Source organism: Chenopodium quinoa, unplaced genomic scaffold, assembly GCF_001683475.1.
Source record: "Chenopodium quinoa cultivar QQ74 unplaced genomic scaffold, ASM168347v1, whole genome shotgun sequence".
Lineage (NCBI taxonomy): Eukaryota > Viridiplantae > Streptophyta > Magnoliopsida > Caryophyllales > Amaranthaceae > Chenopodium > Chenopodium quinoa.
In genome coordinates, this window is record NW_018742899.1 from 1,773,790 (window position 1) to 1,780,251 (window position 6,462).

Here is a 6,462-nt window from a genome sequence, read left to right on the forward strand (position 1 = left end):
ATCTCGTTGAGTTGCCCGATGGTGTAAAAGCCATTGGATGTAAATGGGTCTTTAAGACAAATAAAGACTCATCAAGCAACATTGAGAGACATAAGGCTAGACTTGTTTCTCAAGGGTGCACTCAAAGAGAAGGAATCAACTACTCGAAGACTTTTTCTCCCGTATCGAAAAAAGGCTCTCTTCGAGTGATTATGGCATTAGTAGCTCATTTTGATTTTGAGTTACATCAAATGGATGTGAAAACAGCTTTTCTGAATGGTGACTTAGAGGAAGAGGTTTACATGGGACAACCTAAGGGATTCCTCTCTGAAAAAGGTGAGCATTTGGTTTGTAAGCTTAATAAATCCATATATGGACTGAAACAGGCTTCTCGCCAATGGTATATGAAGTTCCATAAAGTGATAACTTCGTTTGGTTTTGAAGAAAATGTCATGGATCAATGTATATACCACAAGGTTAGTGGGAGTAAGATCTGTTTCCTTGTGTTATATGTGGATGATATTTTGCTAGCAACTAATGATAAAGGGTTGTTGCATGAAGTGAAACAATTTCTTTCAAGTAGTTTTGATATGAAAGATATGGGTGAGACATATTATGTTATAGGCATTAAGATACATAGAGATAGATCTCGAGGCATTTTGGGTCTGTCTTAAGAGGCTTTACATCAACAAAATACTTGACAAATTTAATATGAAAAATTGTTCACCAATTGTAGCACCTATTGTAAAGGGTGATCGGTTCAGTTTGGACTAATGTCCCAGGAATGACCTTGAAAGGGAACAAATGAGAAATATTCCTTATGCTTCAGTTGTTGAAAGCATTATGTATGCTCAGGTTTGCACTAGACCTGACATTGCATATGATGTTGGAGTATTGGGAAGATATCAAAATAACCCAGGTCTTGATCACTGGAAGGCTGCAAAGAAAGTGTTGAGATACCTTCAGGGTACCAAGGATTACATACTTATGTATAGACGAACGAAAGATCTTGAAGTTGTGGGCTATTCTGACTCCGATTAAGGTGGCTGCATTAACTCACGAAAATCCACCTCAAGATATGTGTTCATGCTAGCTGATGGTGTCGTCTCTTGGAGGAGTGCAAAACAGACCTTAATATCTACTTCTACTATGGAGGCTGAGTTCATATCTTGTTACGAGGCTACCTCACATGGTGTTTGGCTAAAAGGTTTCATATCTGGGTTAAGAGTTGTTGACTCTATCATTCGCCCAATAAGGATGTATTGTGACAATTCAGCTGCAGTTTTTATGGCTAAGAATAATAAGAGTGGAAGTAAAAGCAAACACATTGACATGAAATTCGAGCCGTAAAGGAATGTGTTCAAGAAAAGAAAGTGATCATAGAATACATTAGTACTGGATTGTTGATTGTTGATCCCTTGACCAAAGGCATGCCAGTTAATGGTTTCAAGGGTCATGTAGAAAAGATGGGACTTGGTTCCTTCATGTGAAACATATGTTTACTGATTAGGGGGTTTTTCCCCCGACCAATCAGTGTACGCCATGTGGACCAATTAGGTCTTGCCAAGTGTCCTCCATTTGGACCACTCAGGGCCTGCCACGTGGCACCCGGCCATTTGTCCACCATGGACCAGTCAAGCCACGCCATGTGGCCTATTGATTGCCAGCTTGGAAGGAGGCCACCTAAGCCCACTTCCCGGGGAAGCCCAGACGGATCTAGGGTTTACCAAAAACCCTAAAATTAGGCACGCTTCCCAAGGCTATAAGTACATTAATTAATCCTCATTAAAGGGGATTTTTAGCAATTAATTACTTTGACCTAGAGAAGCCAAAACACAATGATCACTCCTCACCTTGAGGAACCAGATCTCCCACCTTTACTTTTCCGCACTTATTACTCCTCAAACAAGTACTAACTCACTAGTACAAAACTAACCTCAACTAAAAGCGGTAAAAGTGTTATTATAGACAATAGGTAACACTTTAGTGGGTGATACATCCGCCCATGTTACCTAAGGTCTTATGTAACACTTTGGACAACATATGGTAACACTTTTCAAAGTGTTACTATATAACCTCTTATGTAACACTTTTTTATATCATTAGTATCATTTTTAAAGTGTTACTTTTTATTTTTTAAGTAACACTTACTTATCTTTAGTAACATTTTTCAAACATTATGTATCACTTTATCCGACATTATATATCACTTTTTCAATCTAATGTAACACTTTGTTGATTATTAGGTAACATTTTTCAATCATCTTTTGACATATAGTAGCACTTTATTCGACATTATGTATCACTTTTTGCAAGCTAATGTATGTAATACTTTATTCATTAATAGGTTATATTTATTATTATTATTGTTATTATTACAACTACTACTACAAAAAAAAAATCCAGGAAACACCAATAATTTGAATTGATCAAATTTAATAGTTTCTTACAAAAAATCCAACCAACACCAATTTTTTTTTGTTTGGTTAAGTAATCTAATAAACAAAACAAAAAGAAAGTCATGAACTTCGGTCTCTAGACTAGACCGCTAGCAGTAACAAAAGATTGCAGCAGACAGCAATGAAAGCAGCGCGCATCTGCAGACCAGACCAGCAACTAACAGTAGCAGCAGACAGCAATGAAAGCAGCGCACAACACTAAGAGCAGCAGACATCCAGTAGGCTCCAACTGAAGGAAGCCTTAGTAATCTCACACAATCAAAAGTACTTTCCTTGATGGCACCCATCCAGTAGGTTGTACCTGTAGGTCACACAAACTCCAGAAAAGACATAAATAAAACTATCACAAACTAGTTTTTTAGCTACCACCTCTACCAAATTCTTCTATGCATTTCAGCTACTGTCTCTGCCAAAGTCTATATCACAATCACAATCATGATGCCCAAGTAACACATGGGCATCTGTTTAATAAGTATCCACTAAAACTCTGGCAGGGCTCAAGTATGACATACATCAGATATTAATTCAGATAACGCCACATAGGCCCAAGCAAAAATGAGAAGTAATCCGTAATACTAATACTCCTATTAGCTTATCTCTAATTCTCTATTCCTTTTCATCTTCTGTTTTGTTTAGAGTTGTTGAATCTATAAATGTACATACAACATCTACTCAATAATAATACACCCCCCTACCCTTTTGCCCCATGATGTATGCTCACTTTATTAATTTTTGGTTGTTTAATATTGATGAGAGAAGATAACGGTAGGTCCAAAATATTGTTTGTGAGAGTAAAATAATGATCCATTTATATACGGCATAGAGCAAAAAAAAAAAAAAAAACTTATTTGAAAATGTGCTAGGGACTTGTATAAACAGCCAATAGAAAGATATGTGGGTGTATAAACATAAGGCAGTGATATTGTGAATTTGACAAATATCGAGTTCTTTAGTGAGTCCAACGTTAAAAAAAGCTAAATAAAATCAAACATAAAATATTGTACAAAAATTAATCAAGTGACCAAAGTTTGAAACCTTATATGCGTCATAGTGATTTCAATTTCGTTTACTGCTTTTCATGAAATGAATACTTATTAAACGGATGCCCAAGTAACATGTTTTATTGGATACTTATTAAACGGATGCCTAAGTAACATGCTAAAATGATATAGACTCGGAAAAACAGGCTTTGACTCAGAGCAGAATCAGGCTATATCATCATCACAAGCTATAGCAGAACCAGTTTTTTAGCTACTGTCTGCGCCAAATTCTTTGAGGCTATATCATCGTCAGCACAATCTGCCAAATGCATAAACCTTTGTCGTGTAGACTTATGCATGTCATAGGACCTCTACTGGGCACTTTCATTGATTAGGATCGAATACGGGTTTAAGAGCTTAATACCTTAGTTAGGCAGACAATTATGATCCCACCTGATTGCAGATTCAAGTACCTGAGCACCTGAGTAGAGAAAGAGCACCCAATCACCTGACTTCGCATAAAACAAAGTCTAGATTATTAATATCTTCCATAATCTTAGTAGAAAGGGTATTGCAGGCATTAAGTTTGGTAATCATAGGATTCAGAACTACGACATACAAACCAACCACCATAAGATTCCAAGGCATTAATTTTTTTTTTTCCACGAATTTAAGCAGAAAAAGAAAAATTGAGAGAGAGTCAGGAAAAAAGAAAAATCAGCTGACTGACTGCAAATTCAAATACCTAAGCACAGAAAGAGCAAAAGAGCACCTAAGTGACTGCAAATTTAAATACCTAAGCACAGAAAGAGCACCTGACTGCACACAAACGCAATCTAGATTAATTTCTAACATATTCTTAGTATAAGGGTAATACAACAGTAAACTAAATGTAATTTGGGTCCTGATGAAATTAAGAATGTCCCTCTAAATATTCAACAGCTCATAGGTATTCAACTGCTACTATAATATCAAACCTCAATTAAATTCAATCTGCAAAATAGAGTCAGAGCTTCTCTGTTACACAACACTAAATCACTAGCTTACAAAAATCACACCACAAGCTTCTGTGTTGCACAACCAATAACCAGCTTAGCCTTACAAACCTTACAAAAGGCTTTCGGAGAGAACTAGGAATAGGTGGATTTGTAGCTGTTTACTACGGTTGCTTGAAAGATGGGGTGGAAGTTTCTAAGCTGCCATTATTCTAAATCAATTTTGCACTTCCCAAACAAAATTTACCGAATACATAATTAATTGTGCAGCGATCATCAAATCGAGCATTGTGGTGAGAAAAAACACTAATTTATGAAATTGAAGAAATAAAAAAGTAGAAATTGGGGGAAATACCTGCAAGAATTAGCGAGCAGTATGTATAAGCAGTCCGACCAACAATGATTTCTTGGGTAGTGAATGAGTAAACAAAAATAAGGAATTATAGATTTATGTGCAAAAATGAACTAAAAGTATACTAGATTAAGAGGATATAGTCACATTCTGATTATCTTACAATTGCACTTAAAGTAACTTTGTGATTTTGATCCATAGCAAATATGCCCACACAATCTTTTTAGTTAGTTTCATGAGATATATTTCTTTATTTAATGAATAAAGACAAGTAATAATGAATTAATTAAAACCTATGTTGTATAAAGCTGTTCGTTAAATGCAAATCTAGTCATGCCAATTTCCCACTAGGATCCACATGGTTCAAAATGTGATACAAGAAACTTTAGCACAGGTAAAATAAAATCTATCGGAGGCAATTTTGGCCAGCTCTAAATACATTTCATCTTTAGCATTACTAATCATTCCGTTGCACCAATCATACATCTAGCTTATATAACAATATTTAGGTTACCTCCACTACCATCAATTAACAACTTATTGAACCAAAATTTATCACATTCCATTATAAATAACCCATATCAAATGCAAAGAGAAAATGCACAGATTAACATGATTAATCAATCAATTTAATCGCATCCAGAACAAGAACTACTAGTTAATCACACCCCACATATAAAAAATTGTCAAGATTATAACTAGCTATTATTGAAAATTATGAAAACCCAAATCACCAACCTCCAAACAATTGCAAATAATGGGAAAATTGAAGCAGAAAAGTTAAAAGTTTGTAACCTGATCACCAACTCTCCAGTGAGTGACATTGTTGCCAAATAGAAGGATAGTTCCAGAACATTCAATTCTAGAGCAGGATAGTTCCAAAGAGCCCTTCCTCTAAATGATAGCTGCTTGATTAAGTGTAGTTGCTTCAAATTTGATCAAAACTTCATCGTCTTTGATTTGGGGGTCTTCTACCTCTTCTAGTTTCTATACTTCTGGACCTCATGGGCTTGTTATAACAACTGCTTTCATTACGAATCACCCATTTCACCAATTTTTATGGATTTTTGAGGAATGCTGGTGAATACCCAGAAATGATTGTTAGCATTTAGAGCTGACTAATTATACTAATCCCTTAACTAAAGTTTAATTATTAGAGTTAGAACCCTAAAACAACACTCAATTCAATTGCAAATTACCCAATTCAATAAATTAATTAACATATCAGAGTAATTTACAAAACCCCCAAATAAGAAATCAAGTATAATTGTACCCCCAATTCAGATTAAATCATAAATTTAATCACTAAACCCAATTATACATATTTTTACAATCACAAATTCACAATTCATTCATCACAATAATGTTTCAGAAATTCGAAGCTTACCTGTATAGTGAAGTGACGGCGTAGCGATGCAGCGGAGATCGAGGTGTGGCGGTTGGCCATGGATCGGTGGGTTCGGCGGAGGACTGGTGAGCAAGGCGGTGGAGCGATAATCAGTGCAGACTCCTTATGGGAGCACAGGTTGCGATAGGGGTAGGCTGCGGTAGGTGGGGGCTACAGTGTCGCACTGGGAGGGAGAAAGGGATAGCGGTGGAGCACTGAGAGCGAGAAGCTCCATCAAGCTTGATGGAGAAACCGAGAAATACGAGGGAGGAAAAGAGTTGTGAGGCTATGACGATTTTTAAAAAAAAAA

At 36.1% G+C, this 6,462-nt stretch overlaps 1 long non-coding RNA gene across 2 annotated transcripts; it reads right to left on the reverse strand.

The window, feature by feature from the left end:
- Positions 1-2,379: 2,379 nt before the first annotated feature.
- LOC110727108 lies at positions 2,380-6,462 on the reverse strand. 2 transcript variants are annotated; one of them, XR_002512479.1, is made up of 3 exons: positions 6,153-6,454; positions 5,561-5,842; positions 2,380-4,819 (listed from the first exon to the last, which is right to left on the reverse strand). It is a non-coding gene; the product is annotated as an uncharacterized LOC110727108 (long non-coding RNA). The 2 variants fall into 2 exon arrangements; XR_002512478.1 differs by having other exon boundaries at positions 2,380-5,842; positions 6,153-6,462.